Source organism: Falco naumanni, chromosome Z, assembly GCF_017639655.2.
Source record: "Falco naumanni isolate bFalNau1 chromosome Z, bFalNau1.pat, whole genome shotgun sequence".
NCBI classification, from domain to species: domain Eukaryota; kingdom Metazoa; phylum Chordata; class Aves; order Falconiformes; family Falconidae; genus Falco; species Falco naumanni.
Genome location: NC_054080.1, coordinates 38,026,793 through 38,051,110, shown reverse-complemented (window position 1 = coordinate 38,051,110; position 24,318 = coordinate 38,026,793). Strand labels below are relative to the sequence as shown.

At 42.2% G+C, this 24,318-nt stretch overlaps 1 long non-coding RNA gene across 1 annotated transcript; it reads left to right on the top strand.

Annotated features, from left to right (window-relative positions):
* Positions 1–4,072: 4,072 nt before the first annotated feature.
* On the top strand, positions 4,073–21,233 carry LOC121081402. Its single transcript, XR_005825668.1, has 2 exons — positions 4,073–4,385; positions 20,868–21,233. It is a non-coding gene; the product is annotated as an uncharacterized LOC121081402 (long non-coding RNA).
* The last annotated feature ends 3,085 nt before the right edge of the window (positions 21,234–24,318 follow it).

The window sequence follows — 24,318 nt, the reverse complement described above, 5'->3', positions numbered from 1 at the left end:
TTTAGTAATTTACATCATCTCCAGCTTCAATTCTTCCCTGCATAGAACTGTCCTGAGTCCTGCTGCTGTTTAGAATAATTTTGCATCATATTATTCGATTAGAAAATCTAACCATTTATCAAAATATGCATTAAGTTTGTCATAATTTGTCACCAGTAAATATTTACTAGTTGTACAAAGCTACTCTGTAGATGAATGGTACCTTACCTTGGACAGCTGCCCAAGTTACACCAAAAGTGTAAATAAACATGTCTTTTTCTTCTGCTTCTTTCATACTGCTATATTACAGGTGCACACAGCATGACTTGGTAGAAACAGTATATGTAGATCTAGAAAATCCTCTCAAAACATAATAAAGGGGTCTTCATTAACAGAGCAGAAAACTTCCATGAATACTTGACCACATAAAAATAGACCTGACTTGTCTGTGTTTGCTTTCCTTTTATGTAATATCATTGTGAATATTCTAAAAACACATTTGCCGGCAGCAGTGCTAACAGGAAGAATGCATTCTAAAAAAATTTGAGAATATTCACATGTAACATGTTTTGGATATATAAACATGTATTCTTTCCATGAGTCTGAACCCAGTCTTATTTTAGCAATGTTGTGCCTGTGCACAAGAGCTGAAACAACCTCTTTAGAGTTATATTCACTGGGACATGAAAACAATATTATGGCTTTTGTCCACTGAATATCAACAACTTTTGTATTAAGAATATAGATTATACAACAGGGAAGCCACTGCATATGTGGCAAGTGCTGTTTGCCATGAATTATTTATGTAGACTCATGTCTTTGCTCCAGAAGAGTTCAGAAAAAAGAATTAATACAAAAAAGATCAGAAACTGGGTAACTACAGCCTTGGGAAAAAAAAAATATGCTAATTATAATAAATTATTCCATCCACTGTAATTCTGAGTTAGGACTGATATACGTTCAGGAGAGAAAATTGTCTTGGGAGGATAGTTCAGAGTCTATCTATGTCTGCGCAAGCCAATATTATTTCTCCTTTTGTGACAAAACGAGTCCAGAATATGCAAAGGAAAATAAGTCCTTTGTTGCAGTTTCTGTTGCTTGGTGCCTCAGAGGGTATCTCTGATAAAGCCCTTCAGAGGCACACGACATCATCATTGTCTGAAACTATCAACTCTGCTATCAGAGTGTGCTTGGTACAAGTAGTGATACTCCCTGGCAGTATTTTGTAGCAACTTGAACTATGGAGCCCACAGTGTATCATCAGAAATGCAGTATTTTGGGCTGGCAGTCAGAATAGAAATCTTGGAATGCTGTTTTGAGTAAATTAAACATGGTTCATCTTTTCTGGGGGCACCTGTGGTGGGTTGAGTTTGGCTGGACACCAGGTGCCCACCAAGCCGCTCTGTCACTCCCCTCCTTAGCAGAACAGGGTGGGGAGAAAGTAAGATGGAAAAAACCTTGTAGGTTAAGATAAGGGCAGTTTAATGAAGCAACAGCAAAAGTTGCATGCACAGAAGTGAAGGAAAACAAAAGATGTTATTCTCTACTTCCCATCAGCAGGCAATGTCTGGCCACTTGCTGGAAAGCAGGGCTTCCGTATACATAGCAGTTGCTCTGGAAGACCAACGTCATAAATAACAAATGTCCTCACCTTCCTCCTCCTTTCTCTTGGCTTTTATATCTGAGCAGATGTCATATGGTATGGAATGTCCCTTTGGCAACTTTGTGTCAGCTGTCCTGGCTACGTCTCCTCCCAAGATCTTGCCCATCTCCATCCTGCTGGGGGGCAGCAGGCGTTAAGGCTGGAGAGAGCCTTGACGCTGTGCCAGCACTGCCCAGCAGTAGCCGAACACTGGTGTGTTATCAGCACCTTTCTAGCTACCAATACAAACGCAGCCCTATGAGGGCTGCTAGAGGGCTCAGCCAGACCCAGTACAGTGCCAGTTCCATTTCTTCGGGTTAAGAAGAAACCTAGTATAGATACATAGATTTTACTAAGATAACTGCAAGAGTTCTGTGCTTACCTTTAGATTGAAGCTACATTGACTGTCCACTGGTGTATTAAATTACTGATGAGTACATTTATACTAGTAGGTTCTGCAAGTTGCCTGCTAAAAAGGAAAACAAAAGTCCTCTTCTAAATATCTGAAATAGCTCAGTAAGTATTTACTAAACAAAACCAGACACTGGACTTGACATTTTTTTGTCATCATTGTTTTGAAAATTTTTGTCCTCACTCAGTGGGGCATGTAAAGGGCTGGGGGGGAAAAACATGTCTCCATGAAGAATTTGACTGGATTTCCTCTTTTGATGGTTTGCTGTTTTGCCTGTTCAGAGGAATGGATCGTTATTCTTATCAGTTAGAGCAACCGCGCTAAGAATATGTATACCTTTATGACAGCTTTTCACTCTATTATACAGTAAATGAATGCCTGTCTAAGCCTAGCATTGTCCACCGTTTGAAGTATAGTCACTATTCCAGTGGCACGATCCCTTGAGAGTCATGGAGAGATGCCCAGTGCACACTCAAATGCTCTTGCTTGGGCACTGGGAAGCATTTCCACATTTGTTTCTGGATGGATTCTTGCCTTCCAATTCCTTATGCCCTGCTGGGAGATGCTGGAGTCTGCGCTGGCTGCACAGGCACCCTGCCCCTCTGCAGAGGGAACAGAACAGGGCAGTTTTGTGGGCACAGGGTATGTACCCGAGTGCATGCCAATAGCTCTGTGTTACTATGAAGTGCACACAACCACAGAAACACAGATGCTATAAGCAGGCAACTCTGTAAGGTTGAATGGTGGTATATTATAGCAATACTTCAAAAAGCAGAAAGTAGTTATAAAATTAAGAGAAACTGAAAACTAGAAAAACTGAAAGCAAGTGTGTACTGTCCTAATTGCACTTCTGAAGTGCTGTCATTGCATGTTGCTTAACAAAATACTTGCTTGGAAATCACATGTGTTAGGACTAGTTTAATGCTTTCAGTTTGTCAACAATCTTGCAGGACTGGAGGAGGCATGTGTGACCTTGTTGTTGTTTTGGTCAAAGCATATGTCGTGCATGTGATGGTCCCTACACTTCCAGCTTTGCCATGTGGTTCCTAGGTATGTTAGGGCACCTGTGGTCCCCACTGCAGCTGGCAGCACCAGGATACTCCCAAATGGTGCAGGTGCCTCTGAAGCACGGGAATCCCCTCCCCAGCTTCCACTGCCTCCAGCTCCACTGCTGGGAAATGCATCCTGCCTTTTTTTTTTTTATAATACTGAATCATTTCCTTTGTGAGACCTCTTACAGGGATGGGTTTCTTTAAAGCTGACCTGTCCTCACCATCAAATCTCCCTCGTGCATCAGCAACTGAATTCAGTCTTAATGCCACCTTCTGCAGTACCTTTCATTGGTGGCAGAGTCTCTCCCTGCTCCCTAGGCTTGCGGTGCTTACTGGACACAGGTCTTTCACATCTCTGCTGAGCCCCGCTGACAATTTTCCTTCCCCGCTCCCGTTCTCCCTCCCTGCTGCTGGGCTGCTGCAGGTGGGTGAAGCTTTTGCAGTTCAGCTGTTCGGGGCCTTTCCCCCCGCCCGGGGCCGCTCTCTCCTCCTGCCCGTCCGCCCTTCCCATGCAGGCAAGCGGCCTAAGCCCCCCGGCTCGGCGGTCGCGCCCTCGCTGCGCGGCCCCGCTCCGCCCGCCCGGCTCCCCTCGCCCCATCCCGCCCGTCGAAGGCTGGCGGTGGGTGCCCCGGCCGGACCGCGCCGCGCCCCTCGGAGAAGCCAGGCGGCCCCCGAGCATAAACGCCGGCCGGGCCGCCGCCGCCCCTCGGCCCGCCGGCTCTGCTTCCGGCAAGGCCAGCCCGGAACGCCCCGGCGCGCTGCCGGGGGCAGCAGGCTGGCTGCCGGCCGCCTGCCTCCGCGCTGCCCACGGCGGCTCTCGCGGCCGCCCGCACAAGGCCCGCGGCAGGCGGCAGCGGCCTGGCCCCCGGGGCCGCCAGGGCAGGCGGCGGTGCGCAGCGCGGCGGTGCGCAGGGGCCCGGCCGGCCGGAGGCGGCTCCGCCCCGGCGTGCGGCTCCCGGGAGCGCGGGGCCTTCGGCGGCGGCGAGGCCCACGCTGGGTCGCGCCTCCCAGCGTGGCCGTGGAAGGCGTCAGCCGGCGCTGGGGCGCGGGTCGGAGGCTGCGCTGCTCCTGCAGAGTGCGGGTGTTAGTTCTGCTGAGGGTGTGCTGTGCTGCTCCTGGCCCTGCCCGCGATGGCAGACCCGAGCAACAACGGGTTTTTGTGCGGCTGTAGTGGCTGCGCGGCCTGACGTGTTATTTACACCACTACAGGGCCCTTCATTTTGATGAGTTGTTGCTATTTTAAACCAACATAAAGTAGAGAAGATCTGGACTGCTTTCTCTTCCTCCACCAGATCTCCAGGTCATTACTGGTACTAGTACAATGTCCCTGCGTATCAATGCGACTTCCTGGTATAAATTCAATTTAAAGAGCATTTTAAATTACGAAGTAGCTCTGTTTTTCTAGACTGTCTGCAGACATAAATTACTATGTTCTTGTGCATCTACTAAAAATGTACTTAACGGTCAAACTGAAGGCAGAGGGCAATGAGCCACATGTGAAATCCATGCTCCTGTAGGTACCCGGGTAGCCAGCCTGCCCCAGCTATCCACCTCCCACTTCCCTGAGACCGCCGCTCTCCCTGGGAGCTGACGGTGATGGTATGGCACAGCACTCCTGAAACTTAAAGCTTTTCAAGGACATGGTTGTTCTATATCAACATAGCACCGTAGGTATATATGAATTATCAAAGCTCATTCTCAGGGTTTGTATTTTCTGTCCCCACTCATGCTTTCTTGTGTCTTGTTATGCATGCCTGGCTTACAGACTTTTCTGGGAAGAGGTACGTCGTTGTATGTAATGAATATTAAACATGTTCACTTGTGTCAAGATTCAAGTGTTCTTCATCTATATGTTTTAGGTTTATCAGCACATTTCAGGAAGTTTCTAGAAGTGCCTTGCAATTGATTCACTTGGGTTAGATTAGCTATTAGGAAGAAGTTCTTTACTGTGAGGGTGGTGAAGCACTGGAACAGGTTGCCCAGAGCAGCTGTGGATGCCCCAAACCTGGCAGTGTTCAAGGGCAGGCTGGATGGGGCTTTGAGCAGCCTGGTCTGGTGGAAGATGTCTCTGACCATGATTGGGGTGTTGGAGCTAGATGATCTTTAAAATCGCTTCCAACCCAACCCATTCTATGACTATGATATATTTTTAGTTCACTGTGCTGAAGTGATTAAAGGGTTTGCCTTTGAAAACTTACCTTGTCAATGCTAGCTGCATTATATAAACTTATTCTATGCACAGATGAACAGAGCTGGTAGTGCCCATATGATAATCATGTGCTTCTCCATAGAGTTAAATACTCTTTCCTGCACTAGTCCCTCAGTCAGTATTTAAAGAAGTATTAATTCAAGCATTGGCATTGAAAAGCAGCTGGTATAGCAAACTTGACCTAAGGTTGTACCAGGCTAGGCAGCATTTGTCTTACGTAACAGAGCAAAACAACATACATCCCAGAACACGCTTGTACAGAACAATACAGGAGAAAGAGAAGCACATCGGCCAAGCCTGGAGTTGTTCTGCATGCATGTGGACAGCTATGCTTGGTGCAAACTTCACCGTAAAGAATTTAGCTCACAGTTCTCCATTCTTCCATTAATGGTCAGAAATCACCATAACAAAAAAGACCGCTGTATCACATCCAGTCAAAGAACTGCCTTTAGAAAATCTTAGGTCCTACCAGCTCCAGCATGTGAGGGAATGGGAAGTCTTCCTTGGTTTCTGCACTTCACAATGCACAGCACTGGAAATAATTTGGTAAGAAAGAGAAATAAAGAATACATGGTTTTAAAAAGAACTTGAGGAGATAACTGTACTGTTGGGTAAACATACAGGACTTTAAGGAAATGGATATTTAACTTCCTGAATGCATCAAAATTCCACTGACTTCAGCTAACAGCTACATTAAAAGCCAATTTTATACATTAAGCAAGTCAGCTGTATAAATTTATGGGTTATATATTCAGTTTAGAGCAACTTATGACTTTACTTATTTTTCAGACTAGTTTGTGCACAGGAATAAGAGTTTCTCTATTCCTGTGTTCTCTTTGCTGCACATAAATATGGGGCAGTTGCATGTAGAAGGCATACTCATACATATTTTGTAGAGAGGACCAAAACCACCACATACAACATTTTAATCCCTGTCATGCGTTTTTTAGATATTTTATTTCCAAATACAACAATTCAGGTTTTCTAAATGCTGATCATTCACCTATTTCCATAACATAGGCCTTTATGCCTTGTGTTTAGTTGCTTTTATAATATTATCATCCTATACGCTATTTATGTAATAAGTGACCATTTTTGCTCAGTAGCTTCTTGGTCGCCATGGAAAGGTCAGAGAACTGACTGACTGTGTCATAGTGGGGACTGGCTGAAAGCTTGCTGGATGCATGAGAGAGGGGGGTAGAAAACGGATGGCAAAAGCAGCAGTGGATGGTGAATGATGTGCCAGTTATGGTTGGCTTTGAGCTGCTCAGGTGGGCAATGTGGAAACTGTGAGCAAGAAATAGCTTGCTATTTGTTTCTACACTCTAAATTCTTAAAGGATCACACCAAATAATTACCTGGTTTGTGTATGCTGTTTTCTGGCAAATCATGCTGCCTGGCTGGTCACTCAGGCCAACATATATGCAGTGCAATTCGGAAACTGATGATCCAAATAGCTTCAAACCATTTGAAGATCTTCAGCATGTTTAATAGTTACATATAAAAAGCCTCTGAATGCTGGAGTCAGGGTTCTTCAAAATAACAGGCTTCTCTTCTGCCTTTTATTTGAGGTAATGAGTGCCATTACAATCTAGTGTCTTCTGTATGTGAGTCTGTCTATGCTCCTTTCATGAAACTTTGTTCCCCATGTTGACTGAAATTTTAGGGTCTGAAGAATTTCGGATGGAAAGGAATGACTTTTCCAAAGCAGATGCCTTGCTGGGTTTGTCTTCCTTGTTGGATAATTTCCAACTGAAAATATTGTTGCTGTTCCCCAGAATAAGATGGGGAAGGTATATTTTTCCACATAGAATCAAAATCCTACCAGTGTAGGCAAGACCACGCTTTGGAGGAGAGATTTGTTATGTGAAAGCAAGGACACTCTTCATGTCAGGGATGCATCTCGTGAGGTCTCTTCTAATTTTTTTCCCAAGCTTAGCCATATGATAAGATTAGTTTGGCTGATGAATTTTTGAAAGAATTGTGGTGGCCAGGCTCTGTCCTGAAGCTTCAAGGTGTGATTCCTTGTTATGGGTGGAAGGCATGGCCAGAGCAGGGAGGGCTTCTTTCTGCATACTATAAATGGTCCCACTACTGATGTTGCCTTTGAGGAAGAGGAGAAAATTTCCTGATGGGGTAGGTGGGGTATGAGTCCTGGGAAAGGAGGAAGGCAGGAGACAGCAGAAGTGGGAGTGGCCTGTGGAGTACGTTGCTCTTAGTGGAAGGATGCAGGTGTCAGTGGAGTTTGAGCTAAGGTTTGGCATGTGCCTGCACAAGGGCAGGTGCACGCTCCCCATCTGGGGCCTGAAACTCAATAAATGAGTCTTGATAAGACTGCTAGAAATTTTCCTATTAATTGTATTTTGCCCAAGGATCTGGTTTTGGACAGTGATGTATCTGAAGATTATCAGCCTTCACTGGAAATGTCTTGATGATGTTAAGAACAATAATCTGAAGAGTGAAAGGTTGTTCCAGCAAAGTCTGGAGAGGTTTAGCTAGGAAATGTCATGCAGTGGTAGACTTTGTAAGTCTGTAACCTCTGTAATGCAGGTTTTTGAAATGTAATACATACCTAAACTGCCTTAAAAACACCTTCAGAGACTGCTGTGTAGGGTTCTTCGCTTGAATGTTTGAAGGTAATGAAATGTCAGTGTATTTGGAATTCTTACCCAGCTTTATTTTAACTCTTTGTTTTATCTTTTCCCTGTTCTTTTCACTGGGGGAAAAAGAATAATTTGCTTAAGTGATTGCCTGTGTCATACCTCAGATGCACAGGGCCTTGAATGTGCCTAACCTTAACAATAATGTTGCATAACTCTGGGGTACTCCACATTTTACTGAATGCCACACAAACCGTTTCCTAAGGTGTTTTAAGATAATAGATTTTTTCCCTTTTTGTCTTCAACAGTAAGTCCTGCAGCTGCACATGAAAGGCTGAGCCCCAGAGCTGAGCTGCAGCTGGGGCTCCCAGCTGGTCCAACTTTCCCTATTCCTGTCTCAATGTCTTGGTGCTCTGGCACCAAGCAACTTCATATAGGTGTTGGTGTCAGCCCAGCTGATGGTCAAAATTTTCTGCAGGCTTTTGAGAGGGAGAACGACTGCTTCACAGGACTCCCATTGCAGTGGGATTACTTAGGAAAAAAGAAGAGGCATCAATGTACATGGATGGGCATCTGAAATTGAGCTGTATTTCTTCTGGATGGTCCATGGGTGATGAGAACGCCTGTGGATCCTCTGTACCAACATCTGGCAGGCTCTGCATGTGCTGCTGCTCCCACCTGAATGAGCATATTAGAGAGAACAGGAGGGTGTGAGCAATTAGGTGAGCTGAATGTGTGAGTCCTGAACCCTTGGCTACACTCAGGGAGCACATCAAGTTAAAAGAAGATAGGAAAGTGTTTGAAAATGAACAGGACCTGAGCCAGCAATCAATAACTGTCTGAAACATAAACCAACCATGAGCTCAGTCAGAATCAAGGTTCTTGGCTAATCTAATCTGTGTAACTAGTCTTGAAATACGTAAAAGGCTGCTGTAAAAAACAGGGGAACAGTCTGTCTTCCCTGTCCAGGACAGTGCAGCACTGGAATGGTTTGCCTAGGGAGACTGTAGTGTCTTCATCACTGGAGGTTTTACAGAACAAGTTAGACAAACAGCAGTGAGGAACAGTGTATACGCATTTGGGACAGCATTGGGACAGAGGGAGGGAAAGCATCGCGGTGTGACCTCATCAGCACATTTCCACCACTGTTTTTCTCTGATACTATGATATTACTTTGCTCCTATTCTTGTTTGTCCTTCTCTTGCTACACTTCCAGATGTGCCTTGCTTTTGTGCAAGGTCTGCACAGCAGGCATATTTATGCTGAGAGGGACCTTTGCACTTTACTGCAGTAATGGGAGTAAAATTTGGGAAGGTATCTAGTTCTAAACACCAAAACCCTCTTGAAATGTCAACGAGCTGTTTCAAATGATTTCTGGAATATACTGCATATATTACACAACTTGTTCCTAAGTAAAGTAATTATGCCTCAAGTCAGCCTGCAGGGAAATCTTGAAGGGCATAGTCATTCTCAGTCTGTCCTAGTCTTGTCCTCTGGATCTTGTCTGGAGGAAAGCAAATGTGGGTCCTGTGCTACGAACACAGTATACAGATGTATGTGCATGTGCGTTTGAAGTTTCTATCCAGTGCACAGTGAAATGTCAGAGATCACATAGCAGCTGCCATGCCTACCTGACACAGAAGTAGGATAGCCTTTTCCTGTTGCATGCAGAGTCTTCACTTTTTATTTGCAATATACTGTCAGCAGTATAGGACACATTGCAGTGTTATACCTGGGACAAGCTACAGAATAGGTTCACAAAGTTCTTCAGGCTCACAAAGCAACCCCATTTATTGCAATCAGTGAGACTATTCACATGCTTATATTTACGCATATGCCTAAGTTTTTTGCTGGAGGTAGGCCTGGGTAAAAATAATTTTCCAATATTTTCAACCTGACAACAACTTGCATAAGCATCAATTTAATTAATAAAAATTAAGTGTGGAGCAAAGCAGCCTTGGTAGCACGTACTTCAGCAGTACTTATGTTGCAATTTTGGTATTGCAACAGGAGTTCTAGTTTGTTAAGATTGAGGGATCAATAACTAAATATACAGAAAAGTCAGCAGCTTAGTGGTTAAGGGGTTGTTGTAATGTGTCAAGCACTCCTGTTTTGGCCAAAACTGATCTTCTGAAACAGTATCTTCCAAAAAATGCCAGTAACAGCTGCCTTCTTCTTCTGCAGTCTCAGAATAAAAGATAAAGTAGATCTGCAAAGAGTATTCTGATACATTGATCGCACTTAATCATCTCTTGCTCTTGAAGAATAGTAAGCCCCTAAGCCTTGTACAGTCAAATATTTTCTTATTAGCTCTCCCAGTGCAAGATACTCAGTCAACACATGCATGAAAAGTCAGCAATTGTCCAGGATATTTTGTATTCCATTTTTAACTCCCCTGTAAATTATAACATCATATACAAAACACTTGTGCAACTTCTTTGAAAGTGGCTGTGGATGTTACTGAGATGAGGTTAGTATTGCAACATGTACCATAGTGCTAGTCCAAAGCCTGGGATAGATTAGTTATTATGGGTTCAAATTCTTCAGGTACAGTTAAGGAATTGTTGGGGCTGTATTTGTGTAAGTATGTGCAGAGCTATTTGTGCCTATATTTAAAGAAAAACATGCTGTGGATTACCTATATTTTGGGAATTTAAAGTGAATGAATATTTTTCTGAAATTATATGGCAACAGTAAGAGGAACACTTGGTAAGAGTTATCCAGGAGTTACACTTAGAAAAAAATAGGATGCAATACACATCACAGAAAAACGCCTTGACATTTGGTAAATAAAACTGTAGCTATGTTTGATTGCATAGGTAGTCTGATTCCAAAGCTTGTCTCAAATGGGGCTTGGACCCTGCTGCCATATAGCTCTGCTGGGGAGGCAGAGAGACAGCAAACCCCATTCCTTGCTTCCCTCGTCTTCCTGCATAGCCTGAGCTCACCAGGCTCAGCACCACTTGGGCTGCACAGTGCTCCTGCAGAGTCCTGGCAGCCTTTCTAGGAGCTATGCTGCAGCATGTGAACCTCACCATGTGCCCAAGGGCTACCAAAACAACCCTTGCCTGGGCTGTCCTCCCTCCTTATGGTGGCTGCTTGACTATCAGTCAGGTGTAGTGCCCATTGACAGCAATGGGAAGGCTGTTCGACTTCAGTGCTAGGGTTGATCTAGGAAACAGCTTGAGCTGAATGAAATGCAAAAGTGAGGAAAGGGTGGAATTGGTAAAAAATGAATTAATTTTAAAATTACCTCCAATAAAAGCTAATATAATGGTCTTAGAACCCCATCAAGCCTAGCAGGTGTGTTTTGGACTTTAATGTAGGGCACGGTTGCACTGATACGTGGATTGGCAGTGTGAAGAGACAGCTGTGTCTCATGCCTAGTGCAGTAGAGTTCAGATTCTGGAAATTTCTTATTTTTGCCTGACAAATTCCTGCACAGGTATTTAAAAGATCTTTTTCTGGTATTAAGAACAATGTTGTAGCTATGTTAATGTTTCCTCCTGTAACTATCCCCCCTTTGGAGCCTCTTCCAGCTCTCAGAGCAGTGCAACTTTATACCTCCTGCTCAGACCAGCTGTGCTTGAGAACAGGGCTGCATGGGTGCTCCATGCTGGAGCCACCTGGAGAACCACAACTTCATGTAATTCACCTTTTTCCACCCCACAACCTATGACCTTACCTTATATTTTTCCAATATTCAGGTGTTGCCAGTCTGCTTTTAATACACCTAAGAGACTAGTTTAATATCGTGGAGCAAGGACGAAGAACACTAAATCCTTTTTAGCAACTGGTTCGGCTTTAATCAGGTTCAAGAGTTCCCTTCCCCTGGCTATAGTGCTTCTGTTCCTGCTGCTGAGCTCTGTGATGGGGATGGACTCTTTCACGTGCAGCATTCCCCTGTTGTTTCCTGCTCGCCCAGCTGAGGGGCTGAGCAATAATTAGGTTGAAAGGCCTTTTCTCTTCTTTGCGCACTACATTTCCCATGGCCTCCTTAAAAGTAACTGCTGTTGTTTTTGTCTGCTAAACATGTTCCTCTGATATCAACAAGTGCTAAGTGGAGAATACTCCTTGCTTGGCCTACATAGAATCACAAAATCATAGAGTCATTTAGGTTTGAAAAGATCTTTAACATCATCAAGTCCAACTGTTAACCCAGGACTGCCAAGTCCACCACTAAACCCTGTCCCTAAGCACCACATCTATGCATTTTTTAAACACCTCGAGGGATGGTGATTCCACCATGTCCCTGGGGCAGCCTGTTCCAATGCTTGACCACCCTTTCAGTGAAGAAATTTTTCCTAATATCCAATCTAAACCTCCCATGATGCAACTTGAGGCCATTTCCTCTTGTCCCATCACTTTTTACTTGGGAGAAGAGACCGACCCCCCACCTGCCCACAGGCTCCTGTCAGGCAGCTGCAGAGAGCAGTAAGGTCCCCCCTGAGCCTTCTCCAAACTAAACAACCTCAGTTCCCTCAGCTGCGCCTGGTAAGACTTGTGCTCCAGACCCTTCACCAGCCTCATTGTCCTTCTCTGGACACGCTCCAGCACCTCCATGCCTGTCTTAAAGTGGAGGGCTCAAAACTGGACACAGTATTTGAAGTGTGGCCTCACCAGTGCTGAGTACAGGGGGACAATCACTTCCCTCATCCTGCTGGCCACTGTTTTGGATACAAGCCAGGATGCTATTGGCCTTCTTGCCACCTGGGCACACTGCTGGCTTATGTTCATGAGAAGGAAGTCATGACCAGCCATGGCAGATGTCATGCAATGATTTTTGGAATGGAGTTTTCCCTTCCCTCTGGTGACTGTAAGGTGAAATGACTCCTGCAGTGTAGAGCTGTGAGCCATCTCTGTGGGGTGGGCTTGCTCTGGCAGGGGGACCAGTCCTAGTAGAAACATGATGATTGAAATTCCTGATGGAGACTCCTACACAGTGGCATCCTCTTCCTTGGAAATATCGTGAGACAAAAGTAACCTTGTTCAAAGACAAGTGCTCAGCTCTAAGTCAAAAGACAAATTGAGAAGCTGAGGGCCAGGAAAAGTCATATTAGATGACTCGTTGTGGGAGGATGGACCCTTTATCTGGATGACTCAGTCCCTGAAGCGCTGGAAGACCTAGGGCTAGTTTCATCCAGATGTCTGTGGAACAGGAGTCATGATGGTGATGGTACACTGATGACATCTGCCAGTTTGGAAGTGTAGCTCCTGCAGAGGTACCCAACTGACGCGTCACTCATGGTCTACTATGTCAGAGCTGGGTATGCCTTTTCCTTCTGCCCTCATGCTGACTCCCCGTTAAAATTATCCTTGCTCCTCCACACACTTCTTCCTGTATAAAATGACTCACATTTTTGTCTCTTGTTTTAGACAAGGCCAGCTTAAGCAGTGGAGAGCAGCAGGCTTAGCTAACTGCCTGTGAAAAGTTGTCTTAACTCATGCCACGGCCATAGAGGAAATTTCTGGATATTTCTATGAACTTTATGTGTTCATTTGTGGATTTTATGACCAGCTGTTTGTTAGGAATGGTGAGGCTGTGTGCTTAGACACACCAATCCCCTGCAAGGGAGCACAGCGCCCCATCTTGCGTTTCTGCTGGTGACAATGCCAGCTTTAACCAGGGTTTGCAGGCATCAGCAGTCCTGGCAAATGAGGGACATCCGCAGTGCAGAAAGGCTTATCATGGGGTACAGCTGTGTCATCATGAAGCTGGAATGTACAGTATACACTTTCCATGAGCATAGCTCTGAGCACAGAAATGTGTATACCATCAATGGCAGCTGCCTCTCTATGGAGTGGTTCAGCTGTTGTGATAGCTGATGAGCTAAATTTAAGGTTTGCACATGCTTGATTCTATTTAATACCTACAAAGGGGAGTTTGGAGTTTACAGGGGGAAAAAAGCCCCAGCTTTGGGATCTACATATATGCAGAATTTAAAAATATTTTTTCCTCCTTTATGTTTATACTTAGCTGGACCTGAAGTCACACTTTTTTAAAAGTAAAAATCCTGGTGTATTATGTATTATAATATGTATACAATATACCGTGTGACTGAAAATAAAACTGCAATTTGTACACAATACTATTAGTAGTATTTGCCTCAGAATTCTTTGCCTTTATGTCAGATATAATGTCATAATTACATTTTTCAAGACGTACAAAATTGCAATGGAGCAGATTCAATCTTGTTGAAAGTTAAGGCATTGCATACAGAAGCTTTCACTAGATTTAATTCCTTTATTATTTCCTAAGAGTATTAAAAAATGTTAGGACCACATCTTTGGAAAGATATTCAAAGCATCAGAAGCATATGCTAAATGTGGTTTGTTAATCATTCAGGGAATTGAGATACGGCATATAAGAAACATGCTTTTATCTTGAATCTGTGCCAAAAAGCCTTCTTCAAATTCTTCTCCTGCTCTGGCAAAGCATAGCAAATCATGCCACCGCAGACATTTCAGGAGTATTTGAGTACTAGCAACAAAACGAGAGGACTTGAAGAAACTTAAAGGCACAGTACCAATATTATTTTACACATTACAATCTCCTTAGTCAAATATATGACAAATGTGATACTACTGCTTGTTATTAAGATATACCTGGGAATTAGTAATGCAGTAAAGTCATCTTTTATACTAAAATTAAAGTCATGTTGCCATGTTTTCATGCTACTCTGTATAGTGTTATGGGAAGTGACATTCCCCTCCATGTGTCTGAGAGTGAGTTCATTTGGTTAAGCTGACAGATTCCAGGAGTCTTTTCATGCAGAGGTAAACTTTCAATTATCACCTATATTTAAGTCTCATGAGATGTAAAGTCCAAAAAATGAGAAAGTGAAACTGCCCAATTTGACAGATCAAGCAAGAAAAAATCTCAGTACTCATAAACTACATTTCCAAGGGGGGAGCATTTACTCCCAAAAGCTAAAAGAGGGAAGGATACAGAGAGGCAGACATAACTATCCAGTGTTTCATGAAAAGAAATGTTTGCAACCAGCTAAACCCTGCCCTGGAGTTACAGTAAACAAGCAATGATAAGGATGGTGCCATGCTGACTAGCCAGTGTACTGGAACAGGCGTTGTATATCAACAGCCTGGCAGTGTCAAAGCCAAGTTAGAGTAGCAGGAATTTAGCACTTCACAAACTCGTGACCCCAAAAAAGGCCATGGTGTGTGTCAGGAGTGTGTCACGATGGATTCTGAGCAAGGAGGGGGAGGAGACTGCCTCTGGTGTGCATCGGGACCATTCTCTGCTTGGTGTGAGAGAGAATATTTGTGTGGTGGTAACATCTGACCAATTCATAGGCCTTTTATTTTTTAAGCTGAGTGACCAGATGTCTTCTCTTTCATCTGGTTTGGAGAGACTTAAGATGAGCTTTTATTTCAGTGCTTGGAAAATCTCGTGTACATGTTTATCTGATACAGATGACAATCTTGGGTTTGCTGTAAGTAGAGGTCTGCATTGTTTTCTGCCTTGTACAAACTGACTGCCCTCCCAGCGTAATTGCTTAGCACTCTGCAGAGCAATTTACTCCTTAACACAACTTATATGATAAGTCATAGTAATATTCTCATTAATGTGCAAGGGAGTTCCTTGTGAACCTAGTACGAGTGAAGCTGAGATGGTAGCTGAATTCATTAATATAGCTGTGGCTCTGCATATTACACTCTATTTCTGAAAGTGAGGCATTTTTAGGACATTTCACCTAGTTACTAAGTTTACCTGCGCTGACATCTAGGTTATTTTAATTACTTAGATGTATTACAATTGCACTTGAAAGAGAAAGGGAGATTTTACAAATATTTGATGGCTGGTGGGTACTTGACAACTATCTGTAGGGTATCAGGGCCCAGTGTGAAGATTTGAAAGGGCTCTTGTCAGTCTTGTATTACTAATGCTTTTGTAACCATCATAGGGAAATTATTTATGACAGGCAAGTGTGAGTGACAGAAGAGGTGTGTGCCAGCTGTTATCAGCTACACTAAGCCCAAACTTTTCTTACTCCTACAAAACCTTTTTGCTTTTTAATATATTTTTTGCAGTCCCCAGTTTCATGCATTTGATTTTACTAATATTACACAGAATCTAAAAGTAGGTTAAATAATTTAAGTAATGCTAATATTGATGGTTAAATTGGTGGTAGTATTGATGGAAACTTGCTGACAAGTTTTTCAGATTGGTCCTTTTCATGCATTTTGCTGTTTGAGATGATATGATAGTGCTGTGTTTGTCTTCAACAGTTAAAGACAAGGGTCATTAAAGATGGTCGCTATCAACTAAAATTCAGCAGTTGGTGCCAGATAAATACTGATAGCAAAGTTTTCCTTTCCATTGCCTTTTTTGCTCCCTCCCTCTCCTCTAGCATGGTATTCCCACTTACCACTCACATTTTTCTCTTTCACAGTCTTCAGAATTGTACTGCATATACCAAACATTACAGATATGGAAAACCAAAGCATTAATCAGTCACATTAATTCATGCAATTTCATGCATCTGTTATATGAGAAGATAAACAGGTCGCAGAACACAACTGAAAACTTTTCTGTAAGAGTTGTGCTGAAAATGCAAAGCAAGAACAACATGGCTAAGCATTAAACATCTGTGCCTCCAGACTATTGACTGCAGCATAACCTCGTATTTGGTTCTGCTGTGTGACTGGGTCAGCAAGTAAGGGTGCACACTTAGTACTCTTCTTGTGAAAGAGGATCTCAGTTCCTGGAAGGGGAGGGGGCACAGTGCTCTCAGTTAGTCCTCTGTGGTGTTTCTGAAAAGTGCCCACAAGCAGAGTATATTCCTCTGGGGCAGGCACTACCATCCCTAGCAGGGTTTCCCTCTGCAGCCTGCAGAAATACCAGAGCGCCACAGAATGAACTTCATTCTACCTTAAAGCTAAGCATCCAGGAGAGAAGGACAGAGAAAAGCAGGACTGAAATAACTGATGTCTAAAAAAGCCCACTGCAAACTTGCTGCCATGAAAATGTCAGGATTCAGAATTTTCATGGAGTCTTAATCCAAGCACTGCTCTGGTTCAGCAGAAACAGCAGTCCAGACTGTGCAGTTTGATTACTGTATTGTTAGGGTGAATGGCATTAAGCTGTATAACAAATATAGAATGGAGAAAGGGAGAAGGAGATGGAAAAAACAGGCAAATACATTGTAAAGCCCGTAGGAGACTTAAATCAGACAAGGTCTCTCACTGGAGTCAGTGTAAAACTCCTCATCTAGAAGGCAGATGAATTGCAGAGAACAGGGAAGTACAAAAGAATTTCCTCCAGTTAAATGTAGCCAAATAAAATCAGTCCCACATTTTTCCTTTATATCTATAAAAGGCAGCTTTTCATATTGTCTCATCAGGTTTTGAATTCCTAATGCCTTTTTGCTTAGTACTGCTGAGACTGGAATTCTTTTGCCCCAAAATGTGGAGTGTGTGGGACACTGCTGTTTGGTGAGGGCAACATTAACTCAGTTTTGTCCAAAAGAGGTTTACTGAATTTCCACTTTATTGCTTCAGTTGGGATGTGGAGCCTGACTAAGCAAACTCTTCACCTCATGTGACCTAGATAGGATGCGGATAGTCCTTGTATTGTCACCCATTTAGAGAAATAATTTTTTGTAAAAGCAGTCCAAAGACCATATTTACCTGCTGTGAGAAAAACCTCACTATTTTGTTGTTCCCTGTGAATAAAAATTACTGTTATTTATCCTTATAACATGTCTGAAGTGACTCTTAATTCATATGGATGAGTTCTTTCTTTGGTTAGCGAAGTAAATTTGGCTTAAAATAGAAACACAACACCATTACCATGGTAAAACCCCAAAACAGCTTCATATAAAATCCAGTTTTATAGAAGATTTTCAAACCAAAAGAAGGCTATGTTGTCAGCTGTGTAATTGCAAAAGCAAACTTGCTCTGTGCCTGAAACAAAACACCCCCCCAATTAAGCCAATTTCTGTAATATAAACAAAAATAACAAGACTGCTTTGAAGAGATTAATCCTTAGCAAGAGTTATGAGCATCCCTTATTGTTGAAGAGCCTAACACTGTAAAATCAGGATTTGCTATTAGTTTTCCATAAATTTTCTACTGATTTTCTCACAGGTTTTGCATGTGTAATTTTTATAACTGTAAGAAGTGATTTGAAAGTGTTCTTTACAAACTGAAGGCTACTCTTCCTGAGAATTTTTTTCTGAAAAGCAGTGGAACAAATAGTAGCACAGGAATATCTACAACCTAACAAAGTCATAAATAATAGATAAAATTTTCAAAATTAAGGGTTGCAATCAGGCTTGTGCACTTGTGAGAACTGATAGCCATGACAGACTTCAAGTACAGCTTTTGACAGTGTTTCATGGAATGTCCCAAAGACAAGCTAGGGAGTTACGACCTGAACAGAACTGCAGGTAAGTGCAGAAGTGCTGGGCAATCATAAGCAAAATGGAGTATTTGGGGAGAGAAAATAATTGCTAAATGAAAGGAAGGATCAAATGGGATTTCAGAGATCTGTGCTGGCTCTGTTACTGCTAAGAGTTTCATGTATAGTTTTAATGACAGAATAAGGCCATTTGTTCAGTAGGTTTTCTGGGATTACAGTTGGGTGGTCCTGACAAGTATACTCTCTACTTACATATGCTGAATTTCAAGAAATATGTGGACTAATACAGGAATCTAATGGAAAGAAACATGAATCATCTAAAAATACGAAAATGAGAAAATGAATTACACGTTTGGATTAGTTTAGTCTGGAGAGGAGACTGATATTAAACTTCAAATGCATAAGGGATATTTAGGTTAAAAGAACAACTTTTAAGTGGAAGGTTAGACTATGAAGGATATGAAACTGCTGTCATTGTAGGTCTTAAAGGAACATGTCAGATAAGCACCACTCAGGAATAAAGTTGGTATATCTGGTGCTGCTTTAAGCAGAAGACTTCTGATGCTCCCTTGTTTGTGATTTTTTTGACAATGATTTTTTTTAAACATTTTGATGAAAAGTGACCTTAGGGAAGGAAACTTTTATTTTTGTGTACTGTAGATATATTTACATTTTTGTTTGCAATAACTGGGACTTGACTCCAGACAAATTCATAGATTCATAGGTAGTATGTAATCGATGAAAGACTTCTACAAAAACGTGATTTCCATTGCAGTTGGTGGTCTCTCCTGTATTATCAGGGCTGAAAAGCTGATGCATTCCTATCTCATGCAATGGTATGGCTGCCACTTTAATTTTTATGGCCTGTTCTGAAAGCTGCAGTTAAGCCATAGGACCTAACTAGGCATGAATCCTACTGGGCCGAGAGCCATGGCTTACGTGTTTGTGTAAGACAAAGGATGCAGGCAGGATGCCACAGCCAGCTAGAAGAGATTAGAGAGCATATGAGCTCCTGTGTGTGTGTTGGTTCTTTCAGGACCACGTGTACTATGCATGTATGTGAATAAAAACTGTCCCGAACTGTTTTATGTTTAGTTTTCAAAGTGTGTCTTTGGGGGTCAAGATGGAACAAGAATTATTAGAAAGCATTGCTTCTGTTGTCCTTTTCACAAATAAACTATAAAATCCGGAGAAAACTGGACAGCAACTTTCTTTATACTTCTCAGTTTTTCTTCTGAGTCCTTGTCATAACATCCTGTGCTTAGCAGGTTGTAAAGTGATGGAATGGCAAGATGTCAGCACTAGTCAAAATCAAAGAGCAGCGAGCTTGCAGCATCTGTTTGCATGGTTCAGATGATAGGCTCTGACCAAATCTTGACCTCACTGGAGTAATTTACAAATCTGTCCTTAATGAGGCCAAGTATTTATCCCTCTTAAGTGCAACTGCTGAAATATTTTATAAAGAACTTTCAGTTTAGGACACAAATACTGTGTCAACTTGCAGCAACTGCATTGCTACTTCTTGCTGCATGTATTATAAATGCATATGTTCTTAAATAAAGAGAAGCTATATTACTGTCAAAAGTGACAGCATCAACAACAGGCATGGTCCTTGGCTGAAATAAACTGTTACAAATCTATTGATTTTCAAAGGATCAGCATCATTTTAGACTGCCTGGCCGAAAATGCTTATCAGTACTGTGTGGGTGCAAAAGGAATTGCTTGTGTCAAAATTTCAGCTGAAGTGGTCTTAATTGATTCACAAAGCCCTTCCTTCAGAAGGTAACAGTAACTGTAACTGATGACTCTGTCTTACTTTCTGTATGTACTTATCTGTATACACCTACAAAGGTCTATAGACACATCAGCCTGTGCACAGTACCCATCAGCAGCGTGACTGCTGCCAGCTGCAGAGTTGTGAAGTCTGTGCATCGTGTCAGAATGATGTTCTAAAAATCACCGTATACTGATTTTAAACTTACTGTGGGCAGTGAGAAAAAAAAAATATGGTTAGGATAACACACACACACACACACACCCTGCCCCATCATTTGCCATCTTTATAATGTGTTTAATTTAGATTCTTAGACTGAGCAGCAAGGTGTAACTGTACAGAAGTATGCCAAGTATTAACAAGCTTCTTGATTTTTAGAGCCATCCACACTTCAATTAAGAACTCCTGAAAGGTCACTTTAAAGCTGTTTGTTGTCCCTAATGTCAATGATGGCCAACATATTTTGTCTTGATTCACTTTCTATCTTTTAAAAAGATTATTCTTTAGTCACAAATAAAACAAACTTACAGTTTTTTTTAAGTACATGACAGGTTTCAGTTTTAATGTCTATTAGTGTGGCTGACACAGCAGATCACTACATTTGATTTAAAATGCTTAAAACTCTCAATAAACATAGGACGTAAATGTACTGCATAAATAATGACAGGCTGTTTCTACTGAGTATTAACCAAGGTGTTAAAATAGAACATTTTCAAATGTTTAAATAACATTTGGAATGCAATATTTGAATAACACAAGCAGTTATAGAGAACATGATCCTAACTTCACATTTTCTTCTGTACTTTTTTTTTTCACAGAGGCTGAAGCACACAGAAAGCACACACATAGCAATTGCACAGAGGATGGCACTGACTGCTCCATGATACATACGGCAGGGAAGCATTGTCTGAGTGGCACTATCTACCCTTGGCCCAGGATACTCACCCAGGGGACAAATGAAGCGTCTTCGAGGCAGAGGACAGAAGTCCCCAGCTGGCTTTCAGGCTGACACAGTGCTGTCAAGCGCCCTCACAAAGCTGTGCCCCTCTTTTTCTTCCCAAATCTCTGCCATCCTTTATCCTGTCCCAGATGTCCTTTCACAGCTGCCCAGTCCCACCTGATTCATGTTTGTAATACTCTCAATTAAAAAATTAGTAATTAAAATGAAGCCCCCTTTGCCCATATTACTCCCAGCCTTTACACTGCTCCATCTGCCCATTCCCAGTCCCCTTCTTGTTTTTAAAAGAATCATTAGCATGTGATCTTGTCTCTGCCAGGATTCCCCAGTGCCATCTGCTCCCTTCCTAGATGATGAGTGCCACCCAGATCAATGTTTACCATACTCAAAAATCCAACACATTTTCTAAACATTGGTTTTGGAGGATGCTTTTGTGATTCTCTACTGAAGTCAACTGCTATCAGCCTCTTTCCACATTGTCAAGGCCATAGAAATGACATGGTCCTTAGATGGTCTGATGTATTCCCAGATCTATGGGGCCTTTGTGGCAACAGCATATCAGCGTCCCTCAGCCTATACAACCACATGCTGTGCTATCATTTGTTTAAGGCATTTAGCATCTCTTGCAATGACCACGGACTAAAGTAACACCTTCCCAAACTCAACATCCTCTTTCTGAAAAAGATTTGTGTCTTTCTTAATTCTTCCAACATAAGAATACTAAGTTCATGCTTGGAAGGGTTTACAAAACATACCTTTATTTTACATTCCCCCTTTTGGTCCTCCAAGGTATTTTGTGCATGTTATGTTTGTAAGGAGGAGCAGTAAGCAGTGTAATACTGAAAAATTCATTCAGCAAAACAGCAGTAGTGTATCACCTCTGCTTATAAGAGAAAATATCTTGCAGGGAGAACTGTCCCAGACTCCTGACATTTGAGCCTGGAACCCAGGTGGGTGACCTGCAATACTCCTGTTGCTTTTCACTACAGGCCCTTCCCTTGAGTGAAATGGGACCTGCTGTAATTTTCCATGCCCACCTACCTTCCCAGGAATGATCTGGTGCCTCTCTTCAGTAACTTGGACTTTAAAAAATGCCTGTGCATAACATTGAGATACAAGTTATTTATGCCTTAATATCTTCACAACACAACAGTGGCTGAATGTCCTCCCGTGAAGCCCACCACAGGCTCCCTGCTCCATACAGGGCTGCACTAGCGTCACCTTAGATAACAATTGGATCAGAGAGTAAAGATCCAACAGCAGTGTAAACCTGTTTCTCTAGGGTTATATAGCCATACACTTACGATGGGGGCAATGGCTTTCATTACTGAGCATCACAGAGTTTGCTCCTTTAAGATCCAGCTCTGCGGTACTGGAGGAAGGTTTTTCTCCAAAGCATGTAAAATGGACTACTGAATTTGAGACCAACCAGTACAAACATCTACAAAGACTTAAAGAAACACTAACAAACTAAGTTTTAGTTTCATTTTTGTAGGACTCATTGCTGACTGTGGAAACCTGTCACTGCAGATGTGGAGGGTCTTTAGACTTAAAAATATGTTAAACCTCTTCAGTGGAGGTTACACTTGGTAGGATCTGAGAGTGAGGCAGGGAGAGCTTGTTTCCTGTGGTTCGTACATTCAAACCATAAATGTGTAAATATTTTCAGGAATTATGTCAACTCAAACCCCAGATTTTTTACTTGATACTTGAGCGTCTTCAGTGCAGCACTGTTTTGACAATATACATAAGGTTGCTGATGTTTTCTGCAAAGTGCAGTCATCATGTTTGTGTCAACAGTTGCAACTGCATTTAGCATTCATGAAAGCTAGCACCTGAACTCAATGAATGTTGTCCCCTCCTCTTCCCCAGCTGGACTTTTTATAGATATATATATTTCTCAGAAGTACTTTTTGAACCTTCCCTCATACTAGTATGATATCCTTACTGTCCTTCTCCAATCTAATTGAAATTGATCTGAAAAGAAAAAAGATGAAGTTGAAAACATCTAATACCCTTTCAGAGAAAAAATTTACAGCCATGCTCCCCCATACAAATCAAAATCTCCCACTTTTTTTCTGTAGTAATTTATTGTTCATTATAAAAGAAATAGTAGGACTATACATTCATACAAGGTTTTTCTGAATGTCACTATTTGATGAACAGGATCTTAGAAAATATAACCTGTGTACATCACCTAGAATAGTTCAAACATTGGATATACCCAAGTATATGTGCTAGCTTATTTACCACAGCTGTATACATCTGAAGCTTATCTGTGAAGCCAGAAAAGATAGAATAATATATTAAGCCCCAGAAAATCACTTACCATGAAACCAATGGTTCCAGGTAGGAAATGTATATTCACTTTTAAAAACAGACAAAGGACAATCTGAAGTGCTCTATTTTGGAATTAATTTACCATACTAGGCTTTCCAGAGTCAGTTGGAAGATATCTAGTATGGTGTTTTATCTGACTGATGACTGTGCCTAAGCTCCCAAGCAAATCAGTGGGGAGACAGGGTAAAGCTGAGTTTCCAGTGGGAGTTTTCTAATGTGCAAACTATACTGAAAAAAATTTGTACCTGGGAGAAGCCTTCAGATCTGAAAGAGCCTGGAATTCATCATTAAAGGAGCCAAGGTCTTTGTTCATTGCCACAGTCCTTCAGCAGTTACCACTGCACCAAAGAATCTGAAGAAAACTCCTTACTGGAATGAAGTGGGCAGGCTGCAATACTGTCATGTTGGAGAGACTCGGCACACAAACATCTTCCCTTGCTTTTCTCTTAGACTGCTGCAAAAGTAAGAGAAACCATAGGTGGTGATAGAGTTGCAACCTACCTTTCCATGTATTCCTACCTTTAAAATCGCTCTTGCAGAAGTTTGCAAAACACTGCACAGCTGACAACTGCTTTTGTTGGGACAGGCCCTCTGTGAACACACTTTGTCAGAATTTCACTGAGCCTCCTTTCTTTAATGCCCTTGGCAAAATCTAGGCAGTAAATTGTTTCTGTAGTGGCCCTGCCTGCGGAAAGCTTAGCATGCTATTCCTTGTTCCTGTCTCCAGATGCTTTTGTGATTCAAATAAACAAGGTCACTTTAGGGGCTAATGTCACTTTAGGCAAGGTATGCCTTCTTTTCCAAACAGAGCTTCTTGCCCAGTTCTCTAACCAAGAGAGAAAAAGTCAACATTTCTGAATTAATGTGAATACAAAACAGATGTATATGTATTACTATTTTTTTAGTTAAGTTAGAATTAGTGTAACATCAGGAAGTACCTAAACTTGCCCTAATTACTCAGAAGCCTTAAT